Here is a 21,583-nt window from a genome sequence, read left to right on the forward strand (position 1 = left end):
TTTTGGGGGGGGGGTGGTTTTCTGCTTTTCCTATTTGTATGTAATTTTTATACAACTCAATCAAATGAGTAATGCACTGCAAGGTTGTTAGGTCTGAGAGGTTGGAGTTTCGCCTGCTTCATTATTGCCAATTGCCAATTAAGAGAGAAGATATATCACCTAGAACAGGAAGTTTCTTAGGATTTGTAGGTTCTTGAGAATAACTCTTCAACTTTAGCAAAAAGTCTTGAGGCAAAGAAGTGGTGGTTCCTATGTGGTACATTTAAAGGTGGCACTCTTCACATGGGAGCGATCTGGAGCAAGCAACTGAAACTTTGATGTACCTGACAGTGGCGCTACTGGATGTACAGCACACGCAGGCACCTGGCACTCAGACACAATCATGTGCACACAAATCTGACCCCTGAACCATGCTCCTCATTCAGGAGAGTAGACTGGATGACAGGATCAGTGAAACTGAGAAAGTCAACCAGGAGTGGAGTAGCCACTCCCTTTCAAGGTAAATCTTTTCAATGTTTGCGTTTTATTTAAATGAGAGAGATGGTTTGTTCAATATATTCCCTACCTCTGGTTGACATCTGTAGTTTGCATTTGCTATGCATTTGGCTTGTTATCTGTACTAGGTGCCATGTTTGAAGTGATAAAGAGTTTTATTTGCAGTGCCTTGCCCTTTGCTGCAATTTGTCTCCCTGTGTGGTGTGGTGGTTATGTCATCCTTGGAGCTCATTGACCGCAGGGGCCATGTGTTTTAGTTTTTCCATAGTTTTTCATTACAATAGTGTTACTTGCAAATGACCTAGGCAGTATCAGTAGCCACCACCACAGCAGGAATGACCATCATCAACTTGTTAATCATATGCTTTGTGACAGAGAATGTGGTACATATTTTACAAACTTGTCAATTTATTATGTTGGCTTTCATTTTCTCTAATTTTCTTAGATTTCATTACTCTTTATCTGAAAGAGACACATTTACATTTTACCTGCCTTACTAGTTCAATACAGAGAATGAACAGGAATAGGAATTGGGGTGATAGGGATAGAAGTGTGGAATGAGAAGAATCCATAAACAGAAGACAGATTCAATCTGTGGTCTAAGAACAGTAATAATTTTGAGAACTTCTAATAGAATTTTCAGGGGAAACTTTGGCTGTGGTAAGTAACAGAGGAGGGATGGATATCAAGACTTCCCAATTAACTTCTGATAATTAACTGTGGATCAGCAGTTTATTGAATCATAAAAATGATTTTAAACCCTTTAAGAGTTGTCTGTTTTTTTTTTTTTGTCTTTCCTTCTACCAAGGTAAAAATCAAAGTGAAATCTACCAATTTTCTATTGATGCTTTTCTTCTTTTCTTTCCATAATTATAAGTTCAAATTTTATCATAAACTCAAGAACATTAGTCATATTTTTTTTTCATTTTTTGCTGAAACTTAGTTGTGTTACATGAGTTAATTGTTGTTGAACTTTGGGGAATGAGCATTTCATAACAGAGATTTTCACTGCCACACTATTTGAAGATAGTAATGGAAAAGTGGCAGTATGTCCAATATCCTACTCTGGTCTTTTGATTTGAAATGAAAATTGGCTTCTCATTAACTTTATAGTCCTGATTTTCCTCTCATCTTCATCTCTGTTGCTTTGGTTGAATTGCTCATATTTTACTCCTTAGCTTCATCATTAACTCATGTATTCAATACATATTTTCTTTGGGCCAGGTTCTGTCCCTAGGACCTGAAGAAACAAAAATTAATCAGAAATGTGCCTTGTCCTTAGGAAGCACTCTGACCACTATTAGAAGGAAATAGATACATCTCTTAGTCAAGTTCTAGTCAAGAATAAGATGTAAACACTGGGTATCATTTTTCTTCTTCTTTTCTTTTCTTTCTTTATTTTTTGTTGGAGATGCTAGTGAAGTTACATTGGGTATCTCAGCAGAGAATTTGACATAGGGAAATTGGTTGCACAGATAGCTGTTAGAGGGCTGAAGAGGCACAAAGAGGAGACTGTGGTATCCTAAAGAGAAAGTAACTGCTGAAAACAGCTCTTTGGTGGGTGCATGTAACAGATCAGGATTATCAGAACCCAAAAGTTCAAAGTAAGGCCCTGCAGAACCTGGGTTTATACCATGAACACCATGAATTGCAGTTTTGACTTCACCATCTTACTTCTGTATCGAACATTGCCAATACCATTAGTCTACCAGCATAGTTCTTTATGTCATTCAATTTTTGGAGAGAATTTGGTGTTAAATTTTTCCTTATTTAAAAAAAAATCTGTTAAGCACATATTTATGTATCCCTAAAGAATATGTGGTTTTATATGTCTTGATTTTGAACTTTATTAAAATGTCGTACTTTTTGTAGCCTTCTGCGACTTTCCTCTTTTTCTCTTCATTTTTGTGGTTCTAAGGTTGATCAATGTTGTATATTTTTGATGTTGTCTAATACTCCACAAATGGGTTAATTTCAGTTATTTGTACTCTGGTAGTGTAATGGATATTTATGCTGTTTCTATTATTTGCTATTAAAGCAACACTGCTCTGAACATTTTGCACGTCTCCTGGTGAAACCATTAAGTTCGTCTTCTGATCATATATATTTGTGTGTGTGTGTGTGTATGTGTGTGTGTGTGTGTATCAAGGAGCAGAATATTATACTACACACACACACACACACACAAACAGAACAATTGAATGTTTAACTTTACGAAGTAGGGCTACGTTATTTTGTAATGTATAATGTTCATTAAATTTCTTTAAACTACAAAATTACCCATGATTTATCCCTAACTCCTGGCTGATTATTGTATTCCTGGTTCTTGTCTGCTTATAGGAGTCATTTTGATATGTTAATTTTAATGCCAAGTAACCGCTCTTTATTTCTTCCCTAATTATGAGAAAAGATAACCTTTAATTTATTCTAGTGAAAAGATCTCAGGCCCTTGTGTTGTGTGACTCAGAAGATGAAGGAACATCATAATTTCTAGCTCCTTCTAGGAGGAGGATTTATTGTGAAGCTACGGATGTTTAATCTTCAAGATTCCTTATTTTCCTGGATCCCTATGATCTTTATTTGAAAATATTCACCTTTGTGTATGCTTTTTATTCATAATCATTTTTTTTCTTATAAAGGACCCTGTTTTGGTTTAGATGTGGTGTCCCCCAGAAGCTCATGTGTGAGACAATGCCGGAAGGTTAAGAGGAGAAATGATTGGGTTATAGTCTTAACCTAATCAGGGAATTAATCCCTGATGGGATTAACTGAGTGGTAACTGGAGGCAGGTAGGGTGTGGCTGGAGGAAGTGGTTCATTGGGGGGCTTAGCTATGGGGTGTATATTTTATATCTATAGAGTGGAGTGTCTCTCTCAGTCTTTCTCTCTGATTGTCATGTGAGCTGCTTCCCTCTGCCACACTCTTCAGCCATGAAGTTCTGCCTCACTTTGAGCCAGGAGGAATGGAGCCAGCCTTCTATGAACTAAGACCTCTGAAACCGTGAGCCCTCAAATAAACTTTTCCTCCTCTACAATTGTTCTGGTTGGGTCTTTTACTTACATCAGTGAAAAAGCTGACTAAAACAGACCCTAATATTTATAAGCATAATGTTCCTTGAAACTTAGATTTATCCCTAGATTCTCTTATGTTGAATTTAATTTGGGATTTAATTCACATTTTAAAAGTATGGTCTTCCCAATCCTCTACAATTGCTTTTAATCTTTTAATAGACTTCTTAAAACATTCAAATGTTTGTCTCCTGAATATTTTAAAAATCACCTCAAACAATAGACTGCTCACTAAATTAATACGATAATGGGTTCTTTCTAAGGGATATTATCCTGGTTTTAGTGAAGGTACTTGGGAATGAGTCAAAATCCTCATAATTTTCAACACAGTGGACTGATCTATTTAAGTCTTTGCTTCTTGAGTCCTTCATCTTACTTTACAATTTGGCCTTAAGGGCCAGTAAGATTTAAGAAAATAATATATTCATATTTCATAAACTTGTTCCAGGTTTTTCTTATAATCTCTGTCTGATCTCTCCAAAGTTAAAATAATGAATAATATTAGACATAGTAAGTCAATGAAATGTTTATTTAGGAGATAGTACCTTACCCATAAACAACTAACCATCTCCTGGTGATTATCAGTATGTTGTGATCACTTATCTAAAGATATCTTTATTGACTTCTGATTGCTGATATTAAGAGCTCTAAATACAAAAAAAATTTTTTTTCATTGAGAAAGAAGTGAAGTAGAATTGAAAGGTCATCATTGCCTTCCTGGGCATATTATTTTTCATGAACATAATCCCTGTGGCAGGCTCCTTTAATTTTTTTCCTGAGTTCTAGTGCTAATTTAAAAAAGCTGCTTTTTTTTGGTTTACTATTGTTAGGTTATCTCCAGGGCTTCTATATTATGGTACCCTCCCCACACCAATAACCAAAGTCCTCTTGATTGCTAGTCATGGAAGGTACTAGAGCCTTTCAACCATTGCAATCCTTTCTCACACTGACTCTCCACGGGGTGCAGTGAGTCAGGTCAGACATTCATAGCCTGCTCTGACCTTTCTATCCCAACCTGACCAAACCTATGCTTAACTTACAAAGTCCCTACAAGCCTGAGGCCCATCTACTTTCATAAAAACATTAACTTTTATATATAATTTTATTCACAATTTTAAAATTCCCTTCATAAAAGGGCCCCTGGATGCCCACATTTCTTTCTAAAGAATTAGATCAACTCAGAAAGGATTTTAGTGTTTGACAGTTTCTTATTCAATAAAAATTCTTAGATTTCTCAAAATGTGTCCATGGGCCTCAATTTAAGAAACACTGGCATATAAGGAGAAAATGACTTTTTATTCAACTTAGGCATCCTCAAACTCACATGTAAGCTTTTGCATTGAACATCTCCTGAATATGTTCCCTTCATGCAGGCCTGTCTCACTCCTGTTGGGACTCTCCTCCAATCAGAGATTCCCTTGAAATATTTCTGCACAATGCTCACTTCTTCCCCAGAGGAGGGGCTCCTTCTTGCTTCTTAACAACTCCAGCAGCACCTTTGTCTCTGTCAGGGTGTGCTTTGAAGACTTCTCTCCCTACTTCTGAAAGCACCACGAGTACCATTAATCCATGCCCTGACCATCTCAAGCTAAGCAATGGAATACTCAGTCAGAGATAGAATGTTCTTAAAGCTACAGAATAGCAGCCTCAGTTAATTTGCACAGAATATCTTATTCCTACATCTGTCTTTTGCAACACTTTCTTTCTGGTGAATGTAAGACTCCTTAAGCAATAACAACTTGCATTTATACAGCCTTATGAACATGAACTCACATAAATCACATTCATTAGTACCTCTTCCCTTCAGAGGTCCCTTTCCCAGGTGACTAGTGTGCCTCCAGCTTGCCTCCCAACCTCTGCCTCACCTCTATTATTGGAATAATTGTGCTTGGCTCTCCCAGGAGAAGCCCACCTGCCCGATCCTTTTCCTCACTCTTCCCTGATTTTCACACCAATTTAACTGAGGCTCACGACCCCCTGCTGCTGGTTCTTATAATCCCTCCTCACCTGCCCCTGGACTCACCTAAATCGTCCTCCTATATTGCAATCACTTTCCAATTGTGCCTTATGGTGAACTCTGAGGTCCTCTGTTCTGGCTAAGCACTAATATCTTACCTCTTTTCCAGCTCAAAAATCCCTTTGTTTTTTTTCACCCTCCTGGCTATCTTGTCAAATGAATAAAAATTGAATAGTCCAATACTTGTGGTTAAGAGTGCAAGCAGTGGTTGACTCTGACTTGGCTATCAGAGTCCTTAAAATGAACATCCTCCTGTCCCTGAATATTTTAACCAGGATATAATTTTAAAATTTTCCCTAGGCTTCAGTTTTGTCATTTATAAAATGGACTAAATAATAGTTCTTTAGAAAGAAACTGTGAAAGGGCTGGGGTATGGCTTACTGGTAGAGCACTTGCCTAACACGTGTGAAGCCCTGGGTTCCATAACACACATTGAAAAAAAGAAGAAGAAAAAGAAGAAGAAGAAGGAGGAGGAGGAGGAGGAGGAGGAGGAGGAGGAGGAGGAGGAGGAGGAGGAGAAAAAGGCTGTACAGATTAAATGAGAAAATAAGCGTAAACTCTACAGATGTAAATGTTTTCATTTAGGTACAGTGTTTTCCTTTGGACTTATCCAATAGGTTTGCTGTTTGACCTAAGGAGAGTAAAAATGTTTATATTTTTTGGCAACATTTCTAAGATAAATGTTAAATTCTAAGATTTAACATTTGAAATTTTACATTTCATACAACATGTTTGATTTACTTTTATTTTATTTTATTTTTTTGATACTGGGGATTGAACTTAGGGGCACTGGACCACTGAGCCACATCCCCAGGCCTATTTTGTATTTTATTTAGAGACATGGTCTCACTGAGTTGCTTAGCACCTTGTTTTTGATGAGACTGACTCTGAACCCGCCGATCCTCCTGACTCAACCACCCAAGTCGCTGGGATTATAGACTTATGCCATGGAAAATGACTTGATTTACTTTCGACTAGGACTTTTAGTATGATTATTATGTATATTTAGTATGATTGTTTTCAAGCACTTCTTTAAGTGTTTGAAAAGATAACATTGTTTGCCTAATATTATCTGGATAGTATTATTTTTCTGCATAGATTGAAAGTTCTTAATAAATAAGTATTCATAAATTCTCATTTTATTTAGAACAGGAACCCCATTCTATAATTATCATTCCCATTTCAAAGATAGGGAAATTAAGGCATTAAGAAAAAAGGCAATTTGTTCAAAGTTACAGAATGGCTAAGTGGGGAAGATAAGGCATAAGCCCAGATCTAGTTTGGTCTTTGTGCAATTTTGTATCAATATTTTTAAAAATGCACTAAAAAACCTAATCAGAATCTTCTGAATAGTAATCATGTGCTGAAAAATGGTGCATTCTTTTTGCATAAAAGATTTTCTGCATTACAGCAGGGGGCCTTACTGTGATGTGTCAGGAGGAAGAAGAAAATTCATTTCTTACACCAGCCTGTCAGCTGCCCTTTATGATTGGACCATATACCATTAGACAATCACAAACAGTGACAAGGGCTTTTGCTCTGTAGCGATTCTCATGTTTGAATTGGTTTGCTGAAATGCTGTTCTATGCTGCAATACCAGAAAACACTACAAAGAACAGATGTGCAGTACTATGCAATATTTATCATTTAGATGTTTAATCTGGGAGTTTTAAATACTACTCCCATTTTGTTACAGTGTATTAGATATTTGAAGTGTTTTTTTAAGATCTGTGTAAAAAAACACAATAAATGATATTTTTTATTATGGATTAAGTCCTTTGTTGTTGACATAATCACATCCTGAAAGTGACTGAAAATAAAAATCTTCCCAATTTTCATTCCCCAAATTACATACATAATTTTGATTGTGTGTTTGTAGCAATTTCACCAGAGTAAATTCACATCCTCTGCAGTTGGTATAATTCTTATACCTACCTTAGGGGAGACTTCCGCTGGAGCAGCCCAGAAGATATGTGCTCTTATATTAACTCCCAGTAGATTACAAAAAGTAATCAGAATCAAATGGAAGATATACTCCCCATTATATATTTTCAGACTTGAAGTAGTATGTTTTTCCTGCATACTAAAGCAAGTAGGGACCTTTTAAATTATCTCTGGTCCCTTTATAACTCCTTGAGTAAGTGTATTGCAAATAAGCACATTTATCATTGAAGACTCTTAGTAAAGAATATGGTATTTATTCAGACTGTTCAGAGACACAACATTTGAAGAGTTTTAAGATTGCTTATTTGGTTTAGAGCCATATTCACTTCTTGACCAGGATATTGTTACGTGCTGAAAGTTAGAAAGCTTATCATTTCACTGATCTCTGTCATAGCCAATGAAAATATTAATTTTAAAGAATTAAAATGTAGGGTAGGCTATATGAATTTTAATAATGAGTTTCATGTTTAAATTATAAGAAAATTTAATAGAATATATATTCCTAAGGTTAATTTTAAAGACACTGCATTTCTTGAGTCAACATGAATGCTATGAAGAGATTTCAGGATGAAAAATTAGTATAGAACAAAGCCCACTGTGGAGAATCACTAAGTACCAGCTATGATAATAACCTATTACAAGGCACCTGGTTACAGCATGGATTTGATCATGGAGGTCAAATCATGTTCTCTGTGTACATACTGATGTGTGGTGCATCTCTTTTCTTATAACTTGGAAAGCATACAATAGGGGGTTCTGTGTGTCCTCTGGCTTCTGCATAATAACAGGATTCTATAGAGTGAGGCCATTAAGACATTTATGAATGCATCACTGGTGACTTAGCTGGAAGATTGCAAAATGCTTGTGGATGGAAAATTTGTGCTTACATATTCATTTATTTAGGATTTTACTCTTACTGCCAAAAGGATGTGGGGTGGCTTTCATACTTAGAGGAATGAAGTAAATATATTAAAACAAATATTAGCCTTTCAGACAAACATTTTCTCATTAGTCTTTTCTCCGTGAAGGGAATGAGGTTAAAAATGGTTTGAAGTTTCTTAAGTCATTAGGTTCTGTGGCTTTTCTAAAATTAGAGTGCCAAGTTTTCAGTAACTATGTTTGTATTTACATAATTTTATTAATTTTTATTACAGTTCAAAGCATACAACCATTTTACCAATTGCCTTTTTGTAATTAGAATGTTATATCTTCACTTTGTTTTGGCTCTCAGTGAATACAGTAGCATCACATTTCATTAGCAAATACAGAACAGTATTTCCTGATGTAATTAGACAAGTGTATTTGGTGTTTAACATGATTTTCATCTTCATTAGAGAGAGATATGAAACTTATGAGTCTCCTTTATCACTTTAAAATTCTTTTGCCTTGAATGAAAATCTTTTTGTAATTTATTGTTCTTGTTTGGTTCTGTGAGGCAGCATGTCACCTGGATTAGTGGTTACAGCAAATTAGCCTAGTTTGGAAGAAGAATATGAGCTTTTGAGTGTGTGTGTGTAAATGTGTAATCTATAAAGAGATCAGATTTGGAATAGTATCTCAAAATAACTGTTCAGCTCAAGCTGAGAAAGTTTTGGTTGGACCTTCACATTTGTCTGGGACATTTTTCTTGAGACTGGACTGTTTTGGACACTGGCTACCTGGTTGGTTACCTGAGGTGCTCTTTGTGGTGATGGATGGTAGTTTAGGGTTAAGTAGTAGAACATTATGGATTATTGGACAAACCAACATTCAAGGGCATTAGAGAAGCACAATCTGTATGACCATTTTTGTCACTATATATACTTCTACTAAAAATGGGAATTATTTATTCACTCTCTCTTACTAAGGTATAGAAACAATGATAAAAATAGGGTTTTGAAGTAGGTTTAGGTTTTTTTTTGTTTCTTTAACACTTAATGATGGTGATATCTCCTCCCTTTTTACTGGGCAGTTTTTAATTTCAACACTATATGGTCAGTTTTCATTTATCTTATTTGTATGTCATATTTTCCATGGTAAAAAAATTTCATTAGAAATCATGTTGACTGTAAATTTTATTGTATTAAGGACTAATTAGAACCATTTAAATTGGTCTTTGAAATTATATAGGGATTGAAAATAGTATGCTATTCACATATATAAGATTGCTTCTGATATTTAAGACACTCCTTTTGATCCAGTTTTTCTCTGCAGTAGTTCTGAACTTAATTCTTAGCTCAATGTAACAGAAAGATATTGGAAAGCTTCATAACTGCCTCAGAAATTTAGTAGGATAGGATAAAATATCTTATTTTTTTCTTGTGTTTTAGAAAAGCCGTAGAACATAATGACTTAAACTTCATATCATTTTTAACCTTTGTCATATGTGTCTCTTAAAAATATTATTTTGCTATGCATTTCCTCGAGGAATTTAAATTAATTTATAAGAAGAATGATAAAGCAGAAAATATTTAAAATTAGGATTAAGGAAAATAGAAATTAGAAACAAAAGATAAGATCAGAAACAAAGTAGGACATAATTAAAATAACTGTGCCTACGTGAAGATGGAGAGCTTGATAATTGTTTAAGACAAGAAAACAGTGTTATGTTATGTTCAGGCACATAACACTTTTCTGAGCACATAGCCTAAAGGAAATTTCCATCATAGAAGTGTATATAAGAAAGTCTTGAATGATGCCCTCAACAATATTCCTATAGTCAATGAGACCAAGGGTTTCCAACAATAAGGATTCACCCTTCATTAACATGAAAGCTGAGGGCAGACTATAAAACAGTCTAGTATAAGCAGTTCCATAAGGGATCAAGAAAATATGATACTAATGAGAGCTTTTGAGATTCACCTTTTGTTCTAGAAGAAGGGATAGCTAGCACATCCTTCAAACTGTTCTCTCATGGACGATAGGCAATTCAAAGCTGTGTTCTCTGTTGGGGTGTTCTGTGTTTCGTATTGAGGTAATAAGTGCTTATCATGCTCTGGGTGCCAACCTCATATCCACAGTCCCTTTATGAGCAGGTATTTCCATGTATAGACATTTCCTGCTTTGTCATGTGACCTTGCTACTAATGCCATAGCCAGAGCTGGACCTGGGATCAGTAACTGAGTCCAAAATCCTCCTCTAGGTCATTATGTGAGATGGTGTGATAGAAGTTCTTTCTTTATGTTAGGTTCAAACTATCAAGGACTAATTACTGAAGTAGTAACCTTGCTCTTAGAGTTGCTGACATGAAAGTATGTAAAAAGAGATGGAGATCAAAGACTGGCCAGAAGTGAGAAGTTTTCTGAAAGACGATAAGCTGAAGCCATGGGGTAGAGAGGAAGAAGTCAAGGGAAGTGATAGCAAGTGGGGGCAGACTCCTAAAACTGTTGTGGGACTTGGGCATCTTAGTGGCATTGTAAGCCATGTTGAGCTTCTTTACAAGCCTTTCTTGTATCCTGATGCTCTTGGGAATCATCTTTCTAATAAAGCTCACTGTACAAGTTGTTCTGCATATTTTTGTTTTTTGTAACCTAAAGGAGTCAAATACAAGGGTCTGCTCATGGAGTCTGGAGATTAAATGATTGAATAGTTTATTATTCTTTTATAGAAATTCAAGATTCTAACAAAATTCTTACAAGGATAAATCACCGTGTATGTTTGTTCTCAATGCCACCAGTGATAGAAACAGCATCTAAAATTTCCTCCTGGGGTAATTATAAGTAACACCAATTAAGATCATTGAGGCTTATGTTTTAGTTAAATCCAAAAGGATTATACATACAGGCCTTATAATACCTTTGTTTAAATAATAACTTTGGGATTAAAAATTGTGCTGCTTTAAAATACCCTAATACCTCTTAAAAACTCTTAAAAAGAGTTCAAATGTTAAAAATAGTATTATTTGTAGGGTAAAGTTTTCTGTGATTTGGTTTTCATGGGTCTGATATCTTTGATCATAATCAGAACAACAAATAGATTGACTGCTCTTACTGTACTAGGTTTGTAGTTTAGAGAAACAGTGTCATGATGCAGTTACCCACCCATTTACAGTAAGAGGAATATGGAATCTGGGGCTTTGGAACTCTCTTATTGCATCTTCCTACTATAAAATTAGAATACTGAGTTACAGTGAGATAATTCTAATGAAGCAAAGCATATTCACCCTTCAGCCCCTCAAAGAGCACTCTGCTAATGCGGTCTCCTTTCTTTAACGATTCAACCCAAATCGGTGATGACCTTTCTAATGAAACATAAAACCTACAATATGCAGCCTTACTAATATATTCTAATGCAATTAGGTCACACAAAAGGCTTGTTAAGTTTGTAATGTCTGCTTTCACCTTTACCAGAATTCCTAGTTAAATCAGAAGTGTGTCATTTTCTACTATATCACTGTTATTCTACCCTGAATAGTTTTTTTAACTAAAACTTCTCCTATACACTATCACTCTATAAAATCCAGTGTTTTCTTTTATCTACATCCCCAGAAATATTGTGTTTGATGATTAAAAATTAGAAAGATAAGGAGTGATAAAATTTACAGTTTAATATCCAAGTTATATATTATCAGATTGATATTTAAAAATCACTACATGCATTCTTAGAAAGACTTAGTTTTATGAATGTATTGAACAGTTTTACATTTAGTAGGGTATCGTAGTTGTACTTATTAAATGATCTACTCATTAGTAATAATGAACTACTTAGAACTGCTGATGCTTACAAGGTTGTTACCTTCCTAAATAGGCATCCATATCATTGCCAGTATCTTATAGTAGCTAGAAATGAGCTGCCTGATGAAAACTGACATTTCAGAAGTGCACCCTGGTTCATTTGGAAATATATCAACCATCTTCCATGTATATGATTGCCTTACATATACACAAAAACACCCAATGACCTCTAAATGTAGAATTACTATTTTGCATGAATAAATATGGGGAGGACAGAATCAAAGCCCTTTGAACTGCATGTGTACCATTTTATTCTCTTATCTGGCTATACATGGCTACTTATAAGCTGAAGTTTCTGGAGCTGCCTCCCCAGCCACATGCCTGGTCAATGGTTCTCCAGAGATAGGAGATTGCTTACTTCTCATGTGGAATTTATGTAACATAGATAACTGTCTGCCAGGAACTAAGCTGAACCCACAAAAGTTATTGAAGGTGTGAGATTAGATCCAGCCCTAGTGGAAGAGGGATCCCAGAGGGGATTCCAAGGGAGCCAGCTCTGCTGAGGCGGCACACATGGCCGGGCTCCTCTGCAGGGAAGTCTGGCTGGCATCTCTACAGTCAGCCACCACCAGGCGCATGTTGCTGCAGGCACATCAGAATCTCTTAATGTACTGAAGAAGAAAGGGGGTGAGGACAGCAGGGAAGGGAAACCAGGGGGAAAATGTATAAAAAATTCACCACGTAAATTAGCTGGGCTTCTTGCTGTAAAAACTAACAATTTCATCTGAATATGAATCCAGGGCTCCTTCTGCAAGTGCCTGGAGGAATTTCATCACATAATCCACAAGGTAATTATTAAAAATGCATAGATAGTGTAGGTACCAAAAGAAAAAAAAATCTTGTCTCCAGAAAAACATTAAAAGGTCTGCATATGTCAATGAATTAGAGTCTGTTTGCTTCTAACAGCTGCTATTTTGGGAATTCCTCTGAGGATGTTTAAAGAGCAAGTTTTGTATATTGAGGTGGCTGCTCCATTGTTGTGGACAGTTGAAACCAGAGTAGGCTATTGAGAGGAGCTAACGGTTTTGGCACTGGGTTTGGGTGTTAAGTATCAACTAACATGTTTATGCCCGCCCTTCAGATGTCCACATACAAAGACCCCTTTCTCTCCCTTCTGGCAGGAATCCAGGCCAATCTTGGAATGCTTAGTCCCCCGCCCATCATTAAGGGCCCTGTGTTAATCGTGGGGCTTCATCTCAGAAGCACCCTGGAAAGGAATGCTCACTGACCCACAGCATCCACATTTCCGCCTCTGTGGAAATTACATGCACATGAACATGGGGTTCTGAAGCAGAAATAAGAAACAATCAAGCTTAAGTCCACATGAAACTACTTAGAGGTTTAATATTTTAGCCATGCTAGTGGGCAGATCATTGGGTTGTTGCCATCTTTAAAAAAAAATCTGTGTTATATTTGAGGGATATGATATATGTATACCTACATATAGATGAAGTTCTTTCTTATTATTTCTATGGAGAACACAGATACCACATACCGTATTCAGTAGCAAACCTTAGTCTGCTAAAATTATGTTGGCCTGATCTAAAATAATATGTTCAAATTGGATTTTGATAAATAGGATGATAAACAAGCAGGCTGAGAAAATATTACATCTTTCCCCATAACTTTAAGCCAAGTATTGTAGCTGTGCTCATACAATTGAAAAACATTTTACCTTCTTTTGTCATCTATTTGGCATCAAAATTATCTTGCAATTCTGTAGGCTTTGCTGAGACTGAAGATTTTAATGAGCTGCATGTTTATAAATTTATTAAAATAAAATTCACTATCAATTGAGAAGAGATGTTTGGGTCATTCCACTAGTGAACAATTTTCAGAGTCTTTTTTTTTTTTAATAAACAAAAAAGGAAGTAAACAGTTTCTTTTGTGAATGTTGCAGGTGGTACCTTTCATTCATTATTGGAGAAAGAGTTAAACATGGTCTCACATCCAAATTATTAGGGTTTTAATATCTTATAAATGATTACTTATTTTCTTAAAATTGTGACTACTATTATAACTCTTCTCCTGGGTTTAATATATTTGTTTTTATGACTTGAATATGAGCCTTGAGTCCTTAGAAAACCGAAGAATTTTCTCTTAGATGCTGATGATTTTTCATATTTATGTTGTCCAAATTTCATTTTTTCCTTCAAGGTATTAATGCAAAAAAAAGGATAATTTGCTTATTTTTTTAAAAAAAGTATCTCTTGCATTAGCTTTATTTGTTATGCCTGGGTTATGTTGCCAGTGTGGTGTCTTTTCAGGACTGATATTTCCTCCGTCGGTTGCTACTGTATTTACTGTTTAGTCTCTTAGGTCATGTCATCCTTTAGATCTTATGTTCTCTGGAACTGCTGCCACTCTGATATTTCAAGTACCCCATTTGCCGACCACAAACCATGATCTTTTTCTTTTCTCACTTGCCACATCTCTTCCTCATCCAGATAAGGACGTCTAGTTCCTTGAATGCTGTACCTTCTAACTTTCTCTTTCTCTCTCTTCTTTCCTAATGAACTTAGGTTTTGTACTCCATTCTCTTAATTTTTCTCTTGTTGACAACTCTAACCACTTGTCCCAGGGTCTCACAACCTGCAGAACCCTGACAATGGTTCAGTACAACTCTTTGCATCCTCAAATACAATGTCAGGTCATTGTTCCCTGCTAGAAAAAGACAGTTTGTCAAAGCAGGGAATTGATAATCAACCCTGAGAGTTCTTTTCCCAGTTCCCTTCCTTACTATGTTGGCTTCTTTTCTTTCTTTCTTTCTTTCTTTCTTTCTTTTCTTTTCTTTTCTTTTTTTTTTAACTAAAAACTTTCTAAATTTGTTCTGTCCTCATTTTCCCTATTGTCATACCCTCAGTCCAGGCTAGTATTGTTGCCTTTTGTCAACTCAACTGAGCTTGCTTGCTGATGGTCTTGCTACCTTCATTCTTGTCCTCCTGCTATTCAGGCTCAGAAGACACAATATTCTTCCCCCACCCCCCGTGGCGCTGAGGATTGAACCCAGTGAATGCTTTTCTACTGAGCTACACCTCCAACTCTTTCCATTTTTAATCTTGAGATGGGGTCTTGCCCAGGCTGGTCTTTAACTTGCTATCCTCTTGCCTCAGCCTCCTGAGTTGCTGGAATTATAACATAATAATCTTTATGCATTTCAAACATCCTCTCTTCTAACACCATTTAGTGACTCCTTTTTGTTTTAGGATAGAATCCAAACTTTTACAGATGGCATAAACTCCTATGTGATCTGGCTCTTTTCCATATCTCTAATTTCACCTCCCATATCTTGTATCCTTTCTCCAACTTCAGAAATACTAATAGATTTCTCTGTTCTACAAATGCTTTCTCTTCCCCTTGGGTATTGTCATTCTCTCACTCCTCTTCACTCTCTCACCTCCAACTTTCTTTTTCCTGGTGAACCACTTTTATATTATTTTTCAAGGAATTCTTTCCTAAGACCTGCTCCCCACCCCCTGCCAAATATCCAAGTCATGCTCCTACTATGTGCTCCCTGGGGATTCTATATCTCCTCCATTATAATTCTTAGTGCACTGTATTTTAATTGCTCATTTGTTTGCATTACCACTATTTTATAAAGTCCATGAAGGTAGGGACAAACTTTTGTTTACCTATACATAGCACAATGGTTCTATGATAGTAGTTGGTAAATAAATATTTATACAGAGAGTATAGAGTTATGGGTTCAAATTCTGGACTGCCAATTACTTGGTGAACTACCTTGAGTAAATTTCTCACCCACTCTTTGTCTAACTTTTTTATCTTATCATGAAAATAATAATACTAGTGACTTTATATGATTGTTTTCAGCACTGAGTTAATAAATGTCGAGGGTTTAGAATACTGCCTTACACAGAGTAAGCACCCAACTGATTAGTATTATCTTGCATTCAATATGGTAATTTAAAAATAAGAGGAATCTACTATCTATCCATGCATCCATCACTAGCTGAAAACAAGCGTGTCATTACATACCTTTATGAACCAGTTGTGCATATTAAATTGAATCTGTGACCCAATAAGTTGTATGAAATGATAGGTTAATTAGTAATATAATTGTCACTCTAGATTTTCCCTCTGAATGGCATGGCTAGTGCCATCCTGCACACTGACCTGTGTCATTTTTTTCTGTGTATTCTTAACAGTGACCTCATCCAGCAGCCCCAGCAGTAATTTGACTTCCAAGCTTACTGTGTCTGCCTTCATGCCAGTCTTTAAAACCTGGTAGTAGTACTAGACCTGCTGATTTTCAAATTAGGGGTTTCCATAAGTTTTTGAGCCTTGGAGTGCCTCTTCATCTACACAGGCTGGCCTGAGGCTGAGGCACTCACACATTAGTGTGATACAGAGGAGATTTCCAACCATCTTTAATATATAAGAATATAGAAGCTTGCAAAGGCTCAGTTATTTGTCCAGAGATGTGCAACAGTTAATACTGAAGTCAGGGATCCACAGTAAAACAGTACTGCAGTATAGTATTAGAAAAGAACAACCCAGGTATGGGAATATAAATATGGTGTTTGTTTTGAAACTACAATCATGAATTTAGGCTACAGTAGTCTAATTTTCTCATGTAGTGAAAGGAATTGATACAAAGAGATCCTTAAGCTTACTATGTTTGTCTATACATACACATATAAATTATATAGCCTGATGAATAAAATGAAGCATTGGGAAAGATATTAGACAATTGTTGCTACTTCTAGTTGCTTTGGGTCCAGAATTATTAGTGGTTTTAGTGTTTTATAGGATTCTAGAATGAGTATTTTTAATCTGTGTCCTCCTTAGCCTTGAGTCTTACACACAAGGTGCTGCCACATGAACTGCACCCACTTCTGTCCCTCTATGACCTGTCAATCTTCTGCTATGTGCCTTCTTCACTCCAAATGACAATGTTTCTTAACTGCCTGGCAATCTAGTGTCTGGTTTCTTTGCTGTGCATTCAAGTGATGAAAATCCCCTGTGATCTCACATTTTCTTGGCTTTGATTTACCTTTAACTGTGTGTTAGTCACCTTTTCTGTCTCTGTGACCAAAATACCTGACAAGAACAACTTAGAAGAGGAAACGATTATCTGAGGCTCAAAATTTTGAGGTCTCAGTCCATAGATGGCCAGTTCCATTGCTCTGGGCCCAAGGTGAGACACAACATCAAGGGGGAAGGGCCCAGTGCAGGAAAGCTGCTCAGCTCATGATCCCATCAGAAAGCGGGGAGAGAAAGAAAGAAAGGTGAGAAGGAAAGAAAGTTGAAAGAGAGATGAATACTTTCAGGGTACTTCTCCACTGACTCACCTTCTCCAACCACGCCCTACCTGCCTGTAGTTACTGTGTAGTCATTCAAACTAGAATGGACTGATTAGGTTGAACCTCTCATACTCTAATCATTTTACCTCTTAATATTCCTGCATGAACAGGAAATTTTGGGGGACACTTCACATCCAAACTTTAACAAGTCATCTTTCTAGATAATGCTGTTCATTAATTCTTCACTATTGAAACATACCTCCTATGGTGGAAAAGACTGAATTTTTCCTGGTTGTGTTGTACTGGTTATCTCCTGCCTGTTTCATCTTGACTTCCTCTGTGGGGTCTGCCTTCTTGCATGTTGGACAAAGTATTCACCCATTTGTAGCCTTTCTTTTTCTTCTGTAATTTCTGACCTTTGAACATTCCTTCTTTTCCATAATTTACCCTGAGCCTTATGAAAGGAGAGATGTCTTTGTCATTTTTAAATCTATTTCCAGTACTTCATACAATACCTGGGTCAGGATAGGTACTCAAAAATATTTGTTTACTTGACCTTAAACTATGCAGATGATTTCAATGTCTAAATCAGTAACTCCAAATTTTCTCTATTTCTAGTTTCAATAACATTACTCACTTTCCATGCATTTGAAATAATAATTTAAAACATGGTCACTAAAATTTAGTACTTGTTGTGTTAGCCAGTTCCTAAGCAAGTTATATACATTATTTCTACTCTACACAACATCCCTCCAAAGTGCCCATTATTATCAAATGATGTGGAGGAGAAAATAATGGAGGAGAAAACTGATGTCCACCTGGATGTCTGGTAAGCATCTTAAACTTAACATTACAAAACAAACAACCAAAACAACAACAACAAAAATCACCAAACCAAAACAAAAAAACCTCTTTCTCCATATCTGCTTGTTTGAAGTCTCTCCCTACTCAGAAAGGAGCACCCCATTCATCCAATTATTTCCCTGCTCACTGCTTTTCTTCCCCACATTCAATCTATCAGTGTGTGTGTCCAGCTGACTGTAAAATACCCGCAAACTGTTCACTTTTCTTCATTTCCACCTCCTAATCCTAGTCCAGGCCACCTTCTTCATCTTTTCTGTATCAGTACCAAGACTTCCTGCTGGATCCTCTCACTCTCCTTTCAGTCCCCTGCACTCCATTTTCCACACTACGGACTATGGTCCTGTACACATGTAGACCAGATCACTTTGCATGTATGATAACAGCCTGCTCTAATGGCAAAATCTACCTACTAGTTTGATTTGATGCTATTGGCAATGTGTCTGCAGTGTACTCTACTTTGAGTCAAATGTTTGAAAATTTAAATTGGTTAAAAACATAAACTGAAGATTGATTCATTTATGACAGATTGGCATCAGAATCCACAATCAAACTTAAGTGATTATTTTGTTAGAGAATCCTACTTTTTATAGTATTCCTTTAAGTAGCAGACTCTTAAACTATTAGCTAATTTACCATAATTTATTTATGCAACATTTTAAAAGAATATATCGATTGTGTAATGTGAGAAACATTCATAACCACATATGGATAATTTATGCTGCTTATTTTATTATCCTACTCAAATAAGTACAACATAATATTTTTATAGTACTTATATTGCCTATATATTATATTTGTATTACCTATAGTTTTGATTTTCATTGAAATCTAACTAGGGGAAGGACAAATAACCAAAAATGGAAGTAAGGAAACCAAAGGAACTGTCTTTCATTTCTGCGATTCTGCTTTTTAAACCACAACTGTACATTTGAGGTCAGCTTAACCAGTGTTGACTCATCGATGATACTTTCTCTAGTGGTTCAGGGACTCAGATGCACCATCCAGGAAACAGAGGCTTGGATATTAAGTATAAATCCTGATTATCTTGCCACAGTGTTTGAGTATGTATAATTTTATCTCACATAGATTCATGTTGCTATCTTTGAGAACATATTTCTAATAAAATCCAGTCATTTTTATATTAGAAAATATGACTTTTAATGACAGTGATTTATGAGTAATGCAAATACTCATCTCTTTTAATTAGTGGAGGCAAGTTGCAAGCTGAGAATTGTTAAGTGTCAACGTTTACTTAATTGGGGAAATTTTCACTTCATTGAAAAATATTTACTAATACTATTCATTAAATAATCTGAACTTGCTCTTATGGAAAATCAAAGGTAGAAAATGCCCCAAACAGATTCAACATGAAAGAGTTTCTTGAGATTTTTTCTTTTTGGTAATGCTTTTGCTTATTTTCCCCTGAAGTCTAAGACAAAACTTTTGTACGTTTAAGAACACTAAAAAAATTTCATCTTGAAATTTCTGATATTGGCAGGAAATCTGTGCCTTAGAAAATCTCTTTGCTGATACCTGAAGACTATATAGTGACTTCATCTATCAAAATAATTGTATTTTAAAGTACCATTTAAATTAATGGAAAAAAATAGAAATATGAGGAAATTATAAACCCAAATCTCTATTAGAAGTAAGATTATATTTCAGAAATATAAGACGATCCTATTCTTTTGTTTATTTATTTATTATTTGTTCTTTTCAGTTATACATGACAGTAGAGTATATTTTGATGTATTTATACAAACTCGGGGTGCATCTTATTCTAATTAGGATCCTGGTCTTGGGGTTGTACATGATGTAGAGATTCACTGTCATCTATTCATATATGTACATAGGGAAGTTATGTCAGATTCATTCCACTGTCTTTCCTATTCTTGTACCCACTCCTTTCCCTTCTTCCCCCTTTGTTTAATCCACTGAACTTCTATTACAACCCCACCATTGTGTTTCAGCATCTGCAAATCAGAGAGTATTCAACCTTTTTTTTTAATTTTTAAAGATTTTTTCTAATTGGTTATACATGAAAGTAGAATGCATTTTGACACATTGCAACCTTTGTTTTTGGGGATTGGCTTATTTCACTTAGCATAACAGTCTCCAGATCCATCCATTTACCGGCAGAAGTCATAAAGTCATTCTTTTTGTTTAAGTTCTTCTCCTTTATCCACCTTTCCCCTTCCCTTTCTCTCCCTCCCTACCTCCCTTGTTTTTTGAATTCTTCTTCTCTTCTCAGCTCTTATGCCCAAGGTTGCATCCTAGGTAATTTTTTTTCCCTTATAAAAATCTGATTATTTTATTTCTGTACCTTGAAATCTTTGATGGTCACACCCTAACAAATTTAAACTCTGTTGCAGAGTCTTTCTCAATGGACATTTCTGTCTTCATGTGCTGTGGGCAGTGCCACATGGGCAGTACTGTGCAGTGGTTAGAACTTATGTGCTAGTGTCTGGCTCTCTGTGTTTCTGAATTAATTTTGCCCATGTTGAACATATTTTTTTTTTTTAGCTTTTCTCAACCTCTGTTTTTTCATCTGTGAAACTTGAATTATTCTGAAAGTTGCTTTGAGGATTAAGTGAACTAATGTTGCATGTAAAGTGTTAAACGAGTAGATGTTAGCTATACAACATTAATAAAATTTAAAAAAATCCTCTTCCACTGTGCACATAGAGAATTTCTCCAGAATCCACATATTGTCTTGCCTCATGGGCATGTGGAGCACGTGTGCACATGTGCAGAATACCTTTGCACATGGGCAGCAACTCAATATCCTTTCTCTGGTGAAATTTCTCAGAGGTAGATTAAATGTATGACACTCTTCTCTGTGATTCAGTGGACCCTGTACAAACCTTATTGTAGCCTCTGTTTTAGTGTTCACAATTGTTTATATATGTATGTCTTCAGACTGTCAGAGTAGATGGTTTTATTCATCTTTTTATTTCCCTCAGTGCCTATCATATAGGAAGTGCTCAATATACATTTGATAAAGGAAGGAATTAATTGTGGCACTCTTTTTTTCTTGGCCTCATGTTGTCTCAGTACCATAAAATATTCTTTTTCTTTCTGAAAGATAATAGTAGTCCAAAGGGAGATTTCATAATTTTGTGAATTGAAAAATAGCCACAGTTTGTTTGGGATGCACATCTCTTTTATTCTCTGGGAACTTCTATCCTGCTGATGTGAGCAAAATGAATACAGTGTTAC

The sequence above is a fragment of the Sciurus carolinensis genome, chromosome 7 (assembly GCF_902686445.1).
Source record: "Sciurus carolinensis chromosome 7, mSciCar1.2, whole genome shotgun sequence".
Classification (NCBI taxonomy): domain Eukaryota; kingdom Metazoa; phylum Chordata; class Mammalia; order Rodentia; family Sciuridae; genus Sciurus; species Sciurus carolinensis.